The sequence below is a fragment of the Chrysemys picta genome, chromosome 6 (genome assembly GCF_011386835.1).
Source record: "Chrysemys picta bellii isolate R12L10 chromosome 6, ASM1138683v2, whole genome shotgun sequence".
Lineage (NCBI taxonomy): Eukaryota > Metazoa > Chordata > Testudines > Emydidae > Chrysemys > Chrysemys picta.
The window spans coordinates 16,443,057-16,463,238 of record NC_088796.1 but is presented as its reverse complement, the minus strand read 5'-3'; the positions used below and the strand labels follow the sequence as shown (position 1 = coordinate 16,463,238).

General features: G+C 46.7%; 1 protein-coding gene across 4 annotated transcripts in view; it reads right to left on the bottom strand.

The window, feature by feature from the left end:
- MAPK4 (mitogen-activated protein kinase 4) overlaps positions 1–19,363 on the bottom strand; it is a 147,295-nt gene extending 127,932 nt beyond the window's left edge. For 2 of the 4 annotated variants that reach the window (XM_065598731.1, XM_065598732.1), the window contains exons 1-2: positions 19,200–19,341; positions 18,471–18,503 (exon numbers count right to left, since the gene is read on the bottom strand). The gene's annotated coding sequence lies outside the window, so the exon portion shown is untranslated. Of the gene's footprint in view, positions 1–18,470; positions 18,504–19,199 lie in introns of all 4 variants that reach the window. The other 2 variants (XM_005296876.5, XM_042850674.2) reach the window with 2 other exon arrangements.
- Positions 19,364–20,182: the final 819 nt, after the last annotated feature.

Here is a 20,182-nt window from a genome sequence, read left to right as displayed (position 1 = left end):
CCAAAGCATTCACTATTGGAAGATCCAGCCAGCTAAAGGGCAGTCACCCAGATACTCTGGGGAGGAGGGCCATATAGTATCTAGACAGACAGAAAGCACTATGATTTTTAACATTTCTATTTATTCAAGCTACATCTGTCTAACTTAAATCTAAGATAGGCTCCTACCAGTGTATTATCTAAAGTGCTGACTTAAACTACATCATGTGCTTACATCATATTCACTTCAGTGGAGGCCAGTAAAATCTGGGCATTTGCCACATGTAGCATTAAACAGAGCAAATCACATACTCTCAAGTCAGAATGATTTATGACTAAAAACAAAATAAATAAAACCTAGAACTAATAGAGCTGTTTCGGGGAGAGAGAGAGAGAGAGAGAGACCTCCTGCTATAAAACAGCCTTCTAGACTCCCTCAGCAGACAGAAAGAATCATATGTGAAGGTAGAGTGCATAAGAAACAGAATCATAATACCTCCCATGCAATCACATAGCTGCATATGCCTCATGTAATAGCAGTTGACTTACAGAGCTATTTGCAATATTTCCCATTCTAGTTATAGGAAATATCACAATAAAAGGTAATAGCAACCCACAATATGGTGGTGTATCAATTTTTTAAAATATCACCCTCTATACCACACTGAGCTGGATGACACTGTTTCACGGCATTGAGAATACTGTCTGAGAGAGAAAAACTGACAGGCAGAGCAGGAACAAGAAGAGGGGTCATGGAGTGAGGCAAACTGAACTCGATTTGGTTCTACATAGACTTGGCCTTATATGTCAAAGCTACACCTCTACCCCGATATAACGTGACCCAATATAACACGAATTCGGATATAACGCGGTAAAACAGTGCTCCAGGGGGGGGGGGGGGGCCTGCGCACTCCAGCGGATCAAAACAAGTTCGACATAACGCGATTTCACCTATAACGCGGTAAGATTTTTTTGGCTCCCGAGGACACCATTATATCGGGGTAGAGGTGTAATTACAAAACCAGAGAGATACAATGACAGAGAATGTTTGTTTATCGTGGCTTCTCTGGCATCAATCTCAAGCTGTAGGCACCTCATATCTAGGCTTGGTAAAATTCAAGTTTTTATTTATTTTATTTTTATAAAAATATTATTTTTATTTTATATATAAAAATAAATAAACTTGAAAAAAAACCAACAACCCACCGATGATATTCTTTGTATAATATCGATACATTCTCTATATAATATCTATATATAGTTTCAAAGAATATCATCGGTGGGTTGTTGTTGTTTTTTCAAGTTGTTTTTTTTTAAATATATATAAATATTATATATATTATATATATAAAATAAATAAATAAATATAAATATAAAAAAACTTGAATTTTACCAAGCCTAGATATGAGGTGCCTACAGCTTGGGATTTTTTTAAAAAAAGTTCTAATTTTTATCTATTTAAATGTTCACAGTTGAGCAAAATTATGGATTTTAAGCATTTTTTTAAATTATTTACATTTTCATTCAATTTTATCGGGGTGGAGGAAATCAGACAAATGTATTTAATGCATGGTCATTGAGATTCAAAAAGTTAAAGTCTTAAAACCATTAAGATACAAATTTTTAACATAACATCCAAAATATACAAAATATGTAGCCTTAAATCAAATCAACATTTTTCTTACTTTGCCTAGCTGTAAATTTCAGTTCTTATCAATGGAAATATGTTGCGTGTGTGTGTGTGTGTGTGTGTGTGTGTGTGTGTGTGTGTGTGTATTGTGAAATCGATTTCAACTGACATTTACCAATAAAAAAATCTCATCCTTCCAAGCCCACTCATCTTTTAAAAAATACCCACACAATGATAAAAATTATAGTCTCCAGTAAAAGTAATTCAGAGTTTCAGGTACCCACCTACAGTTCTGCAGTTATTAAACTGGAGCAGCGAACAGCGGAGGCTAACAGAGGGAGTTTGCCTGGGATCTGTCTGAGAGGAGATACGCTAAGTGCTGCATTGGGGGGGCTGTATTGGTGAGTATCTGAGTGTCTGTTGTGGGGACAGTTTGACCATGTGCTTGATTGTTTGATTGTTTGCTTGAAAAGTGTGAATTGGGAGTGCTTTGTTCCAGGTGGGCCTTGAGTGGGTCTGACTGTTATAAAAAGGCAGTCAGCAGCAAACCAGCTGAGCCGCGAACAGAGGGAGTTTGCCTGAGGAAAGCCCACTGAGGCTTTCATCTTGCGGGCTTCTGTGAGTTGCTGCAACAGCTGAGGAAGCTCTTAGAAGGAAGAAATTATGGAAGGTGAGCTGTTGTAACCTGCACAGGTTGTGCCAGGTTTGTCTTTCTTCCACAGGACAGAAGCGACTTTGTCTGTACAAAGTGCAAGCTAGTTTCCATATTGGAAGAGACAGTTCTAGGTCTGGAGAAACAAGTATCGACCCTGCATTGCATACGAGAAAATGAAGATTTCCTGGACAGACGTCAAGATATGCTTCTACGGGCACAATGTTCTGAAGAATCGGAGCAGGCTGCGCAGAGGGGACAGAGGGACGGTGAAGAAATTTGGCAGCATGTGACCTCCAAAAGAAGAAAGAGGAGCGTCCATGTACCAGCAATGGAGATACAGGTGAGCAACCGTTTTCATATTCTCTCCACAGGTACTAATGCGGAGAGTGGACTAGATGACACATCTGAGGGAAGGGAGCAGAAGGAGACTTCACCGATTGGAAGGCATGAGACGCACTGTCCTAGGGATGGGGGTTCCACGACCAGCACTCCCAAGAGAAGGAGGCGGGTGGTGGTGGTGGTCGGGGACTCCCTCCTCAGGGGGACTGAGTCATCTATTTGCCGCCTCAACCAAGAAAACCAAGAGGTTTGCTGCTGGCCAGGAGCTAGGATTCACGATGTGACAGAGAGATTGCCGAGACTCATCAAGCCCTCAGATCGCTACCCCTTCCTGCTTCTCTACGTGGGCACCAATGATACTGCCAAGAATGACCTTGAGCGGATCACTGCAGACTACGTGGCTCTGGGAAGAAGGATAAAGGAGTTTGAGGTGCAAGTGGTGTTCTCATCCATCCTCCCTGTGCAGGGAAAAGGCCTGGGTAGAGACCGTTGAATCGTGGAAGTCAACGAATGGCTATGCAGGTGGTATCGGAGAGAAGGCTTTGGATTCTTCGACCATGGGATGGTGTTCCAAGAAGGAGGAGTGCTAGGCAGAGATGGGCTCCACCTAACGAAGAGAGGGAAGAGCATCTTCGCAAGCAGGCTGGCTAACCTAACGAGGAGGGCTTTAAACTAGGTTCATCAGGGGAAGGAGACCAAAGCCCTGAGGTAAGTGGGGAAATGTGATACCGGGAGGAAGCGCGAGCAGGAGAGTGCAAGAGGGGAGGACTTCTGTCTCATACTGAGAAAGTGGGACGATCAGCGAGTTATCTTAAGTGCCTATACACAAATTCAAGAAGCCTGGGAAACAAGCAGGGAGAACTGGAAGTCCTGGCACAGTCAAGGAACTATGATGTGATTGGAATAACAGACTTGGTGGGATCACTCGCAGGACTGGAGTACTGTCATGGATGATTATAAACTGTTCAGGAAGGACAGGTAGGGCAGAAAAGGTGGGGGAGTTGCATTGTATGTAAGAGAGGAGTATGACTGCTCAGAGCTCCGGTATGAAACTGCAGAAAAACCTGAGAGTCTCTGGATTAAGTTTAGAATTGTGAGCAACAAGGGTGATTTCGTTGTGGGAGTCTGCTATAGACCACCAGACTAGGGGGATGAGATGGACAAGGCTTTCTTCTGGCAACTAGCAGAAGTTACTAGATCGCAGGCCCTGGTTCTCATGGGAGACTTCAATCACCCTGATATCTGCTGGGAGAGCAATACAGCGGTGCACAGACAATCCAGGAAGTTTTTGGAAAGTGTAAGGGACAATTTCCTGGTGCAAGTGCTGGAGGAACCAACTAGGGGCAGAGCTCTTCTAGACCTGCTGCTCACAAACCGGGAAGAATTAGTAAGGGAAGCAAAAGTGGATGGGAACCTGGGAGGCAGTGACTATGAGATGGTCGAGTTCAGGATCCTGACACAAGGAAGAAAGGAGAGCAGCAGAATATGGACCCTGGACTTCAGAAAAAGCAGACTTTGACTCCCTCAGGGAACTGATGGGCAGGATCCCCTGGGAGAATAACATGAGGGGGAAAGGAGTCCAGGAGAGCTGGCTGTATTTTAAAGAATCCTTATTGAGGTTGCAGGAACAAACCATCCCGATGTGTAGAAAGAATAGTAAATATGGCAGGCAACCAGCTTGGCTGAACAGTGAAATCCTTGCTGATCTTAAACACAAAAGGAAACTTACAAGAAGTGGAAGATTGGACAAATGACCAGGGAGGAGTATAAAAATACTGCTCAGTCATGCAGGAGTGAAATCAGGAAGGCCAAATCACACTGGAGTTGCAGCTAGCAAGGGATGTTAAGAGTAACAAAAAGAGTTTTTTCAGGTATGTTAACAACAAGAAGAAAGTCAAGGAAAGTGTGGGTCCCTTACTGAATGAGGGAGGCAACCTAGTGACAGAGGATGTGGAAAAAGCTAATGTTCTCAGTGCTTTTTTTGCCTCTGTCTTCACGAACAAGGTCAGCTCCCAGACTGCTGCACTGGGCAGCACAGTATGGAGAGGAGGTGACCAGCCCTATATGGAGAAAGAAGCGGTTCGGGACTATTTAGAAAAACTGGACGAGCACAAGTCCATGGGGCCGGATGCACTGCATCCGAGGGTGCTAAAGGAGTTGGCGGATGTGATTGCAGAGCCATTGGCCATTATCTTTGAAAACTCATGGCGATCGGGGGAGGTCCTGGATGATTGAAAAAAGGAAAATATAGTGCCCATCTTTAGAAAAAGGAAGGAGGAGGATCCAGGGAACTACAGGCCAGTCAGCCTCACTTCAGTCCCTGGAAAAATCATGGAGCAGGTCCCCAAGGAATCAATTATGAAGCACTTAGAGGAGAAGAAAGTGATCAGGAACAGTCAGCATGGATTCACCAAGGGCAAGTCATGCCTGACTAACCTAATTGCCTTCTATGAAGAGATAACTGTCTATGGATGAGGGGAAAGCAGTGGATGTGTTATTCCTTGACTTTAGCAAAGCTTTTGATATGGTCTCCCACAGTATTCTTGCCAGCAAGTTAAAGTAGTATGGGCTGGATGAATGGACTATAAAGGTGGATAGAAAACTGGCTAGATTGTCGGGCTCAACGGGTAGTAATCAATGGCTCCATGTCTACTTGGCAGCCGGTTTCAAGCGGAGTGCCCTAAGGGTCGGTCCTGGGGCCGGTTTTGTTCAATAGCTTCATTAATGATCTGGAGGATGGCATGGACTGCACTCTCAGAAAGTTTGCAGATGACACTAAACTTGAAGGAGTGGTAGATACGCTGGAGGGTAGGGATAGCATACAGAGGGACCTAGACACATTAGAGGATTGGGCCAAAAGAAATCTGATGAGGTTCAACAGGGACAAGTGCAGAGTCCTGCACTTAGGACGGAAGAATCCCATTCACTGTTACGGACTAGTGACCGAATGGCTAGGAAGCAGTTCTGCAGAAAAGGACCTAGGGGTTACAGTGGACGAGAAGCTGGATATGAGACAACAGTGTGCCCTTGTAGCCAAGAAGGCTAACGGCATTTTGGGATGTATAAGAAGATCGAGGGACATGATCATTCCCCTCTATTCGACATTGGTGAGGCCTCATCTAGAGTACTGTGTCCAGTTTTGGGCCCCACACTACAAGAAGGATGTGGAAAAATTGGAAAGAGTCCAGCGGAGGGCAACAAAAATGATTAGGGGGCTGGAGCACATGACTTATGAGGAGAGGCTGAGGGAACTGGGATTGTTTAGTCTGCAGAAGAGAAGAATGAGGGGGGATTTGATAGCTGCTTTCAACTACCTGAAAGGGGGTTCCAAAGAGGATGGATCTAGACTGTTCTCATTGGTAGCAGATGATAGAACAAGGAGTAATGGTCTCAAATTGCAGTGGGGAAGGTTTAGGTTGGATATTAGGAAAAACTTTTTCACTAGGAGGGTGGTGAAGCACTGGAATGGGTTACCTAGGGAGATGGTGGAATCTCCTTCCTTAGAGGTTTTTAAGGTCAGGCTTGACAAAGCCGTGGCTGGGATGATTTAGTTGGGAATTGGTCCTGCTTTGAGCAGGGGGTTGGACTAGATGACCTCCTGAGGTCCCTTCCAACCCTGATATTCTATGATTCTATGAAACTGCCCACAAGATAATCAAAGATCAAGGCTCCCGCTGTGCCTTCCTAAGGCCTACAAACCCACTGCCAATACAGTCACCTCTTTCCCATAAAAAAAAACATCAACAACAGATGAGTTTAGCAGCATTCCTGGACGGGTGAAGATAGCAAAATACTTGGGTAAGACAACATGAAATAAAACAAAGAAACTGCTCTGGACAAATCCCTAGGATTGAAAGAGAGCAAGAATAAATACGGTAAATAAATAAAATAAAATAAAATAAAAAAACACCCACACACACCATAGACAGTTATAATGGAGTCCAAACCTAATCATATATTCCTACAGGACCCAAATGTAATCTAGATTGTAATCCCTTAGGAAAGGACCAGGACAATGATGCTACTGTGTGTGGCTAAGGAGTGACCCAAGGGGAGGTCAGGTGGAGTTAACGCCTCTGATCCCACTCAGGATTTTTGACAGAGTGGAAGCTTTAGTTTGCATCTGGAACACCGTAAGAGCTCTGTCAGTTGAGAGAATACACTGGATCCATGCCCTTTCCAATCACTGCCCATCCCTCCTTTCCCCAACTGTGTGGCCCCTCTACAAATCCTCACTGGTGGGCTTCCCATCTCAAGACCCTACACATGGCCTTACAGCATTAGCACCCAGCATAAACCAGTGCTAGTCCTAGCCCATCTTGGCTCAGCAGTGCCTGAGAAGACATAGTACTCTGCCCAGATACTAGACAGCCATTCAAACTATAAAAAAACCACGGATTAAGCAATAGACATAGGACACTCTGAAGGGCATAAGCACCAAGGAGAAGGCAGGGGAAGAGGAATCATTTTAGTTGGTCCCAATGGACATAACCAGGAGCAATTTGAAGGAATATGGAAAAGGGTCAATATCAGAAAACAATTCTTAATAGTCTTTGCAGCCATTTTCCTGGGAAAGGAGTAGAAACCCCATCATTTGACTCCTTAAAAGCTATGCTGGACAAAGCAATGTAGAATACATGCCGTACGGAACAATTCTGCTAGATGACCTAATAGAACTTAATTCTGATTTCTCTGGAGATAGTATGGAAAAGATCTGTGGGATGAAAGTTACTGCGTCAGCTCGTCCCCTATAACATCAGGGGCCTTCACCTGGAACTATAGGCACTGACTTATTTTTCCAGGTGGGCGCTCCACCCCAAAGCCACATCTCCACTCTGCCCTTTCCCCCGAGGCCCCGCCCTCGCTCCACCCCTTCCCCCGAGGCCCCGCCCTCGCTCCACCCCTTCCCCCGAGGTCCAGCCCTTGCTCTGCCTCTTCCCACCTCTGCTGTGCCCCCTCCTCCAGCCCCCACACCCGCCCTTTGCTTGCTTCTCTCAGCTTCCTCCCTCAAGACCTCCACGCCCGCCTGCAGCTGGCTCCTCTCTGCCCTCCCCTGAATGCATCCCGCCAGCCGCCAAACAGCTGACTAGTAGCCCCCCATATCTCCCCCCCCCCAAAGGTACTTCAGCCCCGAAGCACCCACGGAGTCAGTGCCTATGCCTGGAACAGTAGATTGTCAGTTTTAGCTGGAAAACTGGATTTTTAATTTTTTTTTTAAATGGGGTGCTCCAATTCCTAATTGGAAATGAATAGGGAAGGAGGAGCAATTTGGAGGAATCCTTCCAAAAACAGCCTGACAAAAACGAGTTCTCTTTTGTCTGGTAAACATGCAGCTTCACAACATCCTTGGAACTGTACCATTTCCCCCAAGCAAATCTTTAAAATAAATGAGAAATTGGCGAAAGCTTAGATGTTGAGGGAGTGAGGAATCCAAAGAACAGCTGGAGAGTGCTGATTGATGTCACATTATATGCTGCCACTTCATATGGCAGTGCAATGAAGCAGTGACTGCCTTAATGAAAAAAAAGCTCCGAACAATACCCAGCCTTGAACATCACAGTCCCATATACAGAGACGCTTATTTCATTTTCATCGGTAGCTTTTGTGCACATCCTCTGACCTATAACGTCCATAGTCAGGTGTACCTATCACTTCGGCACTGGGGGTTAGCAGAATCAGGGTGGGATCGTTGCTCACGCCCCAAGTTCCATCTGCATCTTTGAGGGATCATATTCATGTCATTAGAATATAAATGTGGCATGATTAAAACATGACATTCCCTAGGAACTCCCATTAGCTAGCATCCTAGGAGCAGGATTGTCTTGTGATTAAGGCTCTAAAATGGGACTCTGGAGAGGAGTTCAGTTCCCAATTTGTCCATAAACTCCCCATGACAACTTATTTTGTGGCACAGTTCCCAGCCTGCAAAATGAAGATGATGCTGTCTCCACGTCTCGCAGGGGTGTTTTGAGGATAAATCCTTAACCAATAGAGAGGAATGTTTTTTCAGATAGACAGATTAGACAGACATGCTTACAGAGACAATGGATTGGCCCTGAAACAATATGTTGTCTGCTGCTATATGGTGGGAGGGCAGAAAGCAAAAAAAAAAAAAAAAATCAACAGCCCACATTTCCATGTGAAAGGTGTGTGATGCTTATGATTCTATAGCTCATTAGAATTTTATCATTAGAAAAGTTTCCCCATCTCCTCAGACATTTTCTGCTTGTACCCAAAATCAGAGAGTGCAGGAATGACATTTCTTCAGAATGATCAGAGCTGATAAAGGAGATTGAACCAAAAAGCAATGAGGGAAACTGTATATAGCCCCGTGAGAAAAGAGAAAGATGGCAGGGATAGTATCATGGTACAGAACAACCTGCCACCAAAACAGGAACAGACAATAACAAATGGATATCTTCCACTGTTGTTGGAAGTGTTGTCGCAATGTGGGTCCCAGGATTCAGGAGACAAGGTAGGTGAGGTAATATCTTTTACCTTCTCTCAGAAGTTGGTCCAATAAGAGATATTACCTCATCCACCTTGTCTCTCTAATGATAAATGGACAGAAGTTATGTTGACGCAGGCACACTAAGGGTACGTCTATACTTACCTCCTGGTCCGGTGGTAAGCAATCGATCTTCTGGGATCGATTTATCGCGTCTTGTCTAGATGCGATAAATCGATCCCGGAAGTGCTCGCCGTCGACACCGGTACTCCTGCTCCGCGTTACCAGTGGACCACCCACAGGCATGCAGCCGAAGGCTGCCTCACTGACGTGCTTGGGTTGGCAAAATACATAGAGCCGCCCCTGGTGCCAGATGTGCAAAAGATTCATATGTCCCTTCATGCTTCAACCACCATTCCAGAAGACATGCGACCATGTTGATGACAGGTTCTGCTCGATAACGATCCAAAGCAGAACAGACCGACATGTTCATTTTCATCATCTGAGTCAATGCCACCAGCAGAAGGTTGATTTTCTTTTTTAGTGGTTTGGGTTCTGTAGTTTCCGCATCTGACTGTTGTTCTTTTAAGACTTCTGAAAGCATGCTCCATACCTCATCCCTCTCAGATTTTGGACGGCACTTCAGATTCTTAAATCTTGGGTTGAGTGCTATAGCTATCTTTAGAAATCTCACGTTGGTACCGTCTTTGCTTTTTTTCAAATCTGCAGTGAAAGTGTTCTTAAAATAAACATGTGCTGGGTCATCATCCAAGACTGCTGTAACATGAAATATGTGGCAGAATGTGGGTAAAACAGAACAGGAGACATACAATTCTCCCCCCAAGGAGTTCAGTCACAAATTTAATTAATGCTAGGGTTACCATACGTCCGGATTTTCCCGGACATGTCCGGCTTTTTGGGCCTCAAATCCCCGTCCGGGAGGAAATCCCCAAAAGCCGGACATGTCCGGGAAAATAGGGAGGGAGGGGCCGGCGGTGCTCGGCCGGGACAGGGCCGGGACCGGTGCCAGCGGTGCTTGGCCTGGGGTGCTCGGCCGGGGCCGGGATGGGGCCGGCAGTGCTCGGCCTGGGGTGCTCGGCCGGGGCCAGGGCTGGCGGTGCTCGGCCGGGGCCGGCTCCGGCGCCCCAGGGCCCAAGCCGAGCCGGGAGGGAGACGCCGGGGCCACAGCCTGTTGGCCTGGGCCAGCCGGCCGCCGGAGGGAGCCGCTCGGCTGGGGGGGCCGGACTGGGCCGCGCCGCACCCTGCCCCAGCCCCAGCTTACCTGCTGCCTCCCTGTTTCAGGCTTCCCGCGAACATTTGATTCGCGGGAAGCAGGGGAGGGGGACAAGCAGGGGGCGGAGCGTTCAGGGGAGGGGACAGAGTTGGGGCGCGGACTTTGGGGAAGGGGCGGAGTTGGGGTGGGGTCAGGGCCCCATGGAGTGTCCTCCTTTTTTAAAACTAAAATATGGTAACCCTATTAACACATTACTTTTTTTAATGAGCATCATCAGCATGGAAGCATGGCCTTTGGAATGGTGGCCGAAGCATGAAGGGGCATACGAATGTTTAGCATATCTGGCACATAAATACCTTGCAATGCTGGCTACAAACGTGCCATGCAAATGCCTGTTCTCACTTTCAGGGGATGTTAATAGGAAGCAGACAGCAGTATCAGCGATTGGCTGAACAATAAGTAGGACTGAATGGACTTGTAAGCTCTAAAGTTTTACGTTGTTTTGTTTTTGAGTGTAGTTATGTAACAAAAGAAATTCTACATTTGTAAGTTACACTTTCATGATAAAGAGATTGTATGAGGTGAATTGAAAAATACTGTTTCTTTTATCGTTTTATAGTGCAAATATTTGTAATAAAAAAGAATAATAATATAAAGTGAGCAGAGTACACTTTGTATTCTGTCAGGTTTCAGAGTAGAAGCCGTGTTAGTCTGTATCCGCAAAAAGAACAGGAGTACTTGTGGCACCTTCGAGACTAACCAATTTAATTGGTTAGTCTCTAAGGTGCCACAAGTACTCCTGTTCTTTTTGTATTCTGTGTTTAATAGAAATCAATATATTTGAAAATGCAGAAAAACATCCAAAAATATTTAATAAATTTCCATTGGTATTCTATTGTTTAACAGTGCGATTAATTTTTTAGTTAATTGCACGAGTTTACTGCAATTACTCGACAGCCTTAGTTTTAAGTTTCTTTTATTTTTATCAATTAGAATTTTCACAACTGCAGGAAATTAAGGGGCAGGTGTCAGATAATTATTTAATGACAGTAGATCAGGGGTCGGGCCAACGGGGGCAGTGAGAAGCAGCGTGGGCGAGGGATGTGCTGGCCGTGGCTTCCCGCCACCCCCATTGGCCCAGGACGGTGAACCGTGGCCAGTGCGGGCCGCGATCGGCCGAACCTGCCGCATCAGCAGGTAAATAAACTGGCCTGCCCGCCAGGGTGCTTACCCTGGCGAGCCGTGTGCCAAACGTTGCCAACCCCTGCAGTAGATACTAAGATTCAAAAAAAGTTAAAAAGTGTTATTTGTAACATGCCTAAATCACATAATTTTGCGCATAATGTCTTCAGTTCCCACAGCTAGGAGGTTTGAGCTAATAAATAAATAAAATCTCTCAGGCTTTTTATTACATGTACTGGAATTAGTAATTATTTTCTAGAACCAGCAGATGATTTCAGATTTCAAAAGCTCTCCATGGGCGGCAGGTGGAGCCCCCCTTCGGGGAAGCTAGCCCCGGCTCCATTCCTTCTGCCACACACCCCTTGGCCGGAAGAGCACCAAGACCCACCTCGGCCAGAGTTTATTAGGGGGAAGTTTTTGATGTATTATGCCCCATGCAGATTCTGGGGCGGCTGAGGAGATGGTAGCACATAGCCGCAATGAGGGGTCCAATGGCCACAGCAGTGCCAGCTGAGCCTCCCCTGGTCTATTATACCCACCGCCCATGCAACTCTCCAAATTTAAGCTTATATCCTTTTTGTAGTAAAAAATGTTGAGCTGCCGAAGTTGGTCTTTGAGATACTTGCATGTGATACTGGTCTTGAACTTTTCTGAACAAACTGAATGATAGGCACTGAAGTTACTGGCACTGCAAGTGCATGTAATACCACACTGGATGTGACAGGCAATGACTGGGTTTCAACTTCTCCAGTTAGGCTGTCATCACAAGGCACTTCATACTTTATGTACAAATCAAAATTGTGCTTGAACTCTTCTGCCTTGCAAGGGAAAATATGCAGAATATTTTCATAGTCGCTAAAATTGTGAGAAATCTGAGGTGTGACAAATGGATCAAACACTTGACAGTTGGCAAAAAGAGATCCAGCTCCATAGAGTCTGTCTGGTACATTCCAGGTTATGGCTGCCTTCAGTTTGCTTTGAAATTCTGATGAGAAAGCATGCATTGCAGATGAAAGGAATTGCCTTTTGGAGTCCACTGACCTGAACTCCACTTCTTTTAGGCATTAATGTACATCAGCAGGAACTTATAAGTCATAGGTAAGCAGCGTATCAAGGCAATGTATGAAGGGTGTATTTGTTACCATTTGCAAATGAACACTGTAGATTTCCCCCAAAAATACACAAAGAAAAGGTAACTTGCAGTGCAATTCTTGCTGATTTCCATCATTCTCGACCACCTGATATAGTTTCATTGCCTTCTTTGAGATGAATGCTACCTCTTCTTTAATAAGAAAGTCCATCACACTGTCCCAATGCACATGAATGAATTTTGTTGCCTTAAGCCAGGAAAAGTAACACGACAGCACAACATGAGAGAGCACACGCTCACAATTTTGCTCACACAGACTTTAAAAGATAACTTTAAAAGAGCCTTTGCCTGTTGGCATGTTTAAATATTGCTAGAAAATGTACAGCAAATTTGTTCATGTTGTAGAATGCATCAGGCTTGATTGCATGATCAATGGCTATACATAAAAGATAAGCAATGCATGGAATGTGCAGCGGATGGGGATACATTTCTTTCAAGTCCTTTACTAAGCGTGGCATGTTTATTGTGGAGTCACTGTTGACTGACATACAGCATTCCCACCTTTGGCTGTATTCTCACAACACAATTGAAACCAAATTGACACGACCCCTGCAATAGAATAGTATTCATTGATTTATTTTTGTCACTGTAGAACACTGCAAGGATGTTAATTGCTGGCGGTCCGGAAAACTCTGGGGTTCAACTACTAAAGAGAATTTCCGATCATTCAAAAGTTCCTTTATTGTAGCTTGGTGGTGAGCAAAAACTTCAGGCGGGTATTTTTCTTCCAGCTAATGATGTTCTGGGAAGTGCACAATGTTGGTGCATACTTGTGAAGCAGAGCTAATAAAAACCTCCAACCCCATGGACAGTATTCATTGGAATTGGCTCAAAACACAACACGTGTACCAGATTGTGTGGAAAATCTGCAGCTTCTTCCTTTTCTCATTCTTCCTAAACAGGCTTCTATCAAAGCCCGGGTTACCTTTGCTTGACTTTCTTTGCTTGTCAAATGAGATTTACTGTTCAGATGATCAGCAATACTATGTACCTTTCCAGAGATTTCTGTTTTACCAACTTTGCAGCACAAAATGTCCTTGTCTCCCTTTCCAGACTTATTCACTGTTTTAAATTGGAGGTCAGGCTATTCACCGCAATATTCCTCTAGGGCAGGGGTCAGCAACCTTTCAGAAGTGGTGTGCTGAGTCTTCGTTTATTCACTCTAATTTAAGGTTTCGCGTGCCAGTAATACATTTTAACGTTTTTAGAAGGTCTCTTTCTATAAGTCTATAATATATTACATACAACAATCGTTTAGTTAAGTAAATAAGGTTTTTTAAAATGTTTAAGAAGCTTCATTTAAAATTAAATTAAAATGCAGAGTCCCCCGGACTGGTGGCCAGGACCCGGGCAGTGAGAGTGCCTCTGAAAATCAGCTCATGTGCCACCTTTGGCACATGTGCCATAGGTTGCCTACCCCTGCTCTAGGGTTTTCTTTTGAGACCCATTACTAACATAAAACAACAAACTTGGCCTCCCCTACTGTACTAGTGCAATTGAGGCCACACCACAAATGTAACCGCATTCATACTCTTTCTGAACTTCAATCCTAGAGCACTGTTGCGTTCATCAATCGGATCTGCAGCTGCAATACTGTTTGGCAGCCACTTCTGCCCTTTGTTACATGATTGCCACTGTTCCAGTCCCGCTAAGTGCTCCTATCCTGGCAAGGAAGGTGCCTGCTGGGACCACAACAAAGAGGATGAGTCCCTGGCTGTGGGGGAGGCCACTCCACTGCTGAACAGCTCTGGCCCTGGAGCAGCAGATACTCCTGTACTCCTGGCTGATGAATGAGTGAGCGGGGGCATGGCAGCTGGGCTGCAGGGCGCTCCTTGCACAGCTGAGGGGCCAGGATACCAAATACCTGCAGGCACTAGGTAAGGGGGAGGCTGTGCTTACCTACTACTAGGGTGACCAGACAGCAAGTGTGAAAAATCGGGACAGGTGGTGTGTGTGTGTGTGGGGGTAATAGAAACCTATATAAGAAAAAGACCCAAAAATCGGGACTGTCCCTATAAAATCGGGACATCTGGTCACCCTACCTACTACTATCCATGGATTGATTGATTTATTTATTTATTTTGGCCGATTGCTGCGTGTCAGGTGAAATTGACGCTTACCAACGACTAACGATTTAGAATCCTTCCAAGCCTAATGAGAAAGAGAAGCTTAAGGGGTGATTTGATTACAGTCTATAAGTATCTACACGAGGAACAAATATCTAATAATGGGCTCTTCAATCAAACAGAGAAAAGTAGAACACAATCCAATGACTGGAAGTTGAAGCTAGACAAATTCAGATTAAAAATTTGCACCTTATTTCCAACGGTGAGAGTAATTAACCATTGGAACAATAAGGAGCGGTGCCAGGCTTTTTGCTGCCCTAGGCGGCAGAGCTCCTCCTCTGAGCCTTCGGCGGGGGTCCTTCTGCTCCGCGTCTTCGCAGAGCAAGTGAAGGACCTGCCGCCGAATTGTCGCTGAAGACCTGGAGCGGAAGGACCCCCTGCTGGTGAATTTCCGCCAAGGACGGCAAAATGCCCCCCCAAATCCTGCCGCCCTAGGCAGACGCCTAGGGTGCCTAGTGGAAGCACCGGCCCTGGGAACAATTTATCAAGGGTTGTGGTGGATTCTTCATCACTGGCAATGGTTTAATCAAGATTGGATGTGTTTCTAAAAGATCTGCGCTAGGAAATATTTTGGGGAAGTTCTATGGCCTGTGTTATATAGGAGATCAGACATGCTCACAGTGGAACCTTCTGGTTTCGGACTCTATTACTGCAGTGAATCGTGTCTGTAGGTGTTTAGGTGCAGAGGGACATAGGTTCGTAAAGAAAACTTTCCAAAACCTGAAACCAGACAAAATTCACCTGCGTTATTACAAACACAACAGGCAGGCCATGCTCGCCAGGCTCTCTCTAACTTGTCAACAATCCTCATAAGAGCAGCCATACGGGTCAGACCAAAGCCCAGTATCCAGTCTTCCAACAGTGGCCAATGCCAGGTGCCCCGGAGAGAATGAACAGAACAGGTAATCAACAAGTGATCCTTCCCCTGACACCCATTCCCAGCTTCTGGCAAACAGAGGCTAGGGACACCATCCCTGCCCATCCTGGCTAATAGCCATTGATGGACCTATCGTCCATGATTTTAGCTAGTTCTTTTTTAAACCCTGTTATAGTCTTGGCCTTCACAACATCCTCTGGCAACGTCCTGCTCTGCTCCCCCCAAACTCCCTTGCTCCCACTCTCCCATGTTGCCTGATCTATTGATTAGGTATCGATTACATTAACCATTTAAAATATTTAAAATTCCGAATTAACACTCCAAAATGTGGTAGGTTTTTGTCCCAAGATTGGGCCCAGTATTATCAGAATTACAGTTCAGATGGGAGTCCCAATGTACACAGCAATGACCACAACACTCACGCTCAGGAAGAAACATTTGAAGTTGCAGAATTTGTATTATTACTACGATTAGTCCTATAAATAAACAATCCAAACAAGTAAGGCGAAGTAATACAATCCTGTCGTTATGTCCAGCACTATTACATGTGTATGCTCACGCTATCCTTGGGGAGGACTAGAAGGGTTGAGACAGATCCTTTACAGACCATCATGCAAATTCATGAGTGGCTCCTCCCTTCTTCACCATATTTTAACTTCCTCACCCTCATAATATTGGAGTGCCCTTATTCTTTAGATTAGTATATTAATTAGTTTAAACTCATTAGCATATACATAAAAGTTAGTTACCATAGCCACCTGCGGTTAGGCATCTGCTGATATTTACCCGCAAAATACCCTAAAACTGGTACAAACTACCTTCTTGCGGTTACCTGTCAGTAGTTTTATGCTTAGTTTCAGCATTTTCTAATATTGCAAAACAAGCAAAACAAAGTCTTATGTCATGTTGTGACTTAAGGTCACTGCTAGTTTACTTACTTATGCTAACGCTATAGAGCGACTTACTTCTACTAAGGCTGCGGGGGCTTACTCTTATGCTAAACACTTAAGCTAGTTCTTATATGCCTGGACGTACAGGTATCTTGTGTTTCTGCATTCTTATTCTTTTCTTTTCCCTTATAACCAACATGTGGGTTATGGGGGTTACACCCAGCCTGCTGCATGCCCTCCCCCCCCCCCCATGGTGGGCCACGATGCCTACCAGGGTGTGCCTGCTGACTCTGCTCGCTGGCTCCAGCTGCTTCCTCCACTCTGCTCTCACTGCCCAGATCCTGCTGCCTGATACCACCAGCCCAGTATCTGGGGCTCAGGTGGGGCAGGGTGTGAAGTGGGAGGGGTGGGGCCATAACAGGCTCTGTGAGGGGGTGGCCTCACTCTCCAATCCCTCCCCCCCAGGGCCTTCCCTCCGCACCAGGCCAGTAACAGGCACTGCAGAGGGGTGGGCTTGCTCTCCAACCCCTTCCCCTTGGGACCTCCACTTGCATGCTGGCTGCTGACATTGCATCCACCCGGGCAGGGGCACTGTCTCCACCATCTCCTACTCATCGGAAAGCAGGTAAGATGTGAGACTGCGCTACTTCACATCAGGTCCTCACCCCCCCCCCCGATAACCTCATCGCCACCCCTGGTGGGGGGGGGGGTGCCCTCCAGTTTGAAAAACTACGTTCTAGGAGCTCTAATCCCAACCCTGCCAATGACTTGCATGTAGCCTCGAACAAGCTTCTTTATCTCCCCAAAGCCACAACTTGCCTGCCTCATAAATGAGGTTTGTCATACTGACCAGTCACAGGGTCTTGTCATCTAACGGATATTCATACATTGCTTTGAAAACGTGAAGTGCTGCTAATAGTTAATAAGCAGACAGGATCTTTCATGAAGGGCAGCAGCAGAAATCAGCTGCATGTTGTAAGTCACTGATGAGGATTTATTTAAGAGGATCCGATCATTAGTTTTACACATCCAGAGACACAGCAAAGCAGAGGAGATGTAAAAGACTAAGCCTAGTATTATCAAACAACACTACGGTTAGGTCACTTATCTGACTGTCAGGCACCTGTAACTCCCTGTAAAATACAAATCACACAATTTATTTCAAGATCTAATTTTAAGCACCCAAATTGGCCAAAATTATGCCATAGGTATAATCATGTTTTGCTCCAGAGCTCAGAATCACCACTGGAATTTATTAGCAATAGATAAATCATATTAGGTCATCTAGTCCATCCCATCGGTGCACGGTTGTTCCCAGGAGTACAGAAAATACTTGACACCCAACAGCTTTCAGGTGCAGAAGGCTGACAGTTTGTTTCCTTCACTGGGGCAATTAAGAGCCATATTAGTAACTGTGTACAGCTACGAGCTGGTGGATCACTTACACCACATCATAGTTCAGCATCCGTTACTCTAAAATGTGCCTTTCCCACACAGCCAGAGAAGTATTAAAGCTCCTGCAAATGAAATGTCTGAGGTGACGCTACACTCACAAAGTCACCGTTCATTCATGCAAATGCCATTTAGACATTTGCCAGTGAAGCAAACAGGAGTATATTCATGCTCTTTAGTGTATGCGAGGAAACACATAAGGCCTGATTCTCTACACACTTACAGAAGTGTAAGTCAGGAGTAACTCCACTGAATTCAGTGGAGTTAACTGAGGCACGGAAGAGAGGAATCAAGCTCATAAGGTGATGACAGCCCACAGAAATATTGGAAGCAGAGTATAAGAAATGTTATAATAGAGTGATGTGGTGCCAATAGACTCATCATCATCCCCCGCCAAGCCTTTTAAAAACCATCCTCAATTCAATGCCTCTCACAAAATAACATGCTTAAAGACACCAGTTATCACCTCCCTTAATCACCACAGGACATTGTACAGGTGCCGCATTTACCTGTCTGCCTTCCCTTAGCAGCAGCATTTGTAACTAGAGCAGGGACAGGAGAAATATATTTAGGATTTCCATGGAAGAAACAGAGCTTGTGAAAATGATGGTGCCCATCTCCCCTAACGTGCCAGGTCATGCTCCCATCACACACTCCCCCCACCCCCATCCAGCCCCTTCCAACCTCTCCTGCATTGCACCCCACAGGCTCAGGAGTGGGCAGCAAGTCCTTTCTCCCTGGGGAATGGGAAACCACTGTCCACCTCTCCATGGGGACCACTGTCCACACCGCCAGACCTAGTACAGGACAGCACATCTCCAGTGCAGCACAGGGGATAAATACAGCAGCCCCGTAACCCCACCGTTGCACTGGGGCAGGGAAGGGACTACAGCGCTGTATCGTAGAGACCCCGGGGGAACTCATGTCATCATCCTTGCTTAACTCTCTCCCCATCTCCACTCCTGTCCTGCGGGCATGAAAGCCCGCCCGGTTCCACCCCCGCTTCCCACCCCGCAGTGAACCCGAAGAGAGCAAGAACCAAAGGGCTCCAGGAGCAGGCGAGCGAGACTCAGGTGCTGGGGAACAGCGCGAGCCCCTGCGCATTCCCCCCCCGCGGCTGGAGGGGCTGCCTGGGTTCGCTTCTTTCATTCCCGGGGCAGGTGGGGGGCAGCCCCTCAGCCCGAGCCCGCCCGCGCCTTCCCTACCTGGGGAAGAGCATCCCTGGCACAGGTACTTACCCCTGGGGAGAGACGCCCTGCCCGGCTGCCCGCAGCGAGCCCAGCAGGGAGCGCGCGCGCCTCCTCGGACGGGGCTCGGCTCGCCCCGCTCCTGCCCCTCCGTCCGCAGCGCGAGCCCGAGCCGCCCGGCACATCTGCCCCGGGAGAACGCCTCCCGGGGCCCCGCCCACCGCCCGACGTCACGGGGCGGCCACCTGCGCTCGCGCTGCCCCGCCGCCGCCGCCGCAGCTTCCCCCCGCCCTCCCCAGCGAGCCGCGCCGAGCGCTGCAGGGCGCCCCGCAAACGCAGCCCTGGTTGCGCGGCTCTTTCTTCCCAGAGCCGAGCCCTGCTCCAGGGCAGCCACCAGGGCCGCCCCCGCGCACCGCCTTCGGATCGGCTGGGCCGGATTCCGCTCTCATTTACACCAGCTCCTTGGACTTCCCTCGCCCCAGGGGCATGGTCCCCAGCCAGCCCACCCGGGGAAACCGCGCATCCGGCGGCTGCAGGGAAGAAGAAAAGCCCGAAAATTCACAGCCCCAGTAACAAACAACTCAACCAGATTGGGTGTTGATTCCACCGGCGTGAATGGCCAAAGGGACCTGGTGACAGGGGCTGGTTTTGCTCTCTACGGAGCCTTCCAGTCAAGGGCCTTGAGCCACTTGGCCATGAGTGGACACGGGGAGGTAGCCCTAGCCCCATGTTGGAGGTGGAAGGTCCTCTGATGCTATTAGTATATAGATCCCACTAGCCAGCTGGAGAGATTTTGTTAGATTAGGGGGAAATGAAGCAGAGAGAGAGTAGGTGATTTGCCAGAGTCTCCCAGGAAGTCTCTGGCATAGTTAGGAAGGTCCAAGTGTCTTGACTCCCAGTCCTGTCCTTTAACCACAAGATCCGCCTCCCTTTTGGGGTGGGACTGGGGAAGTCACAACCATTGTGAGACTAGTAATAAAGTCAGGAGAGGTAGTGAAACTGGGGATGTGCTGAACAGAAGGAATATTGGAACT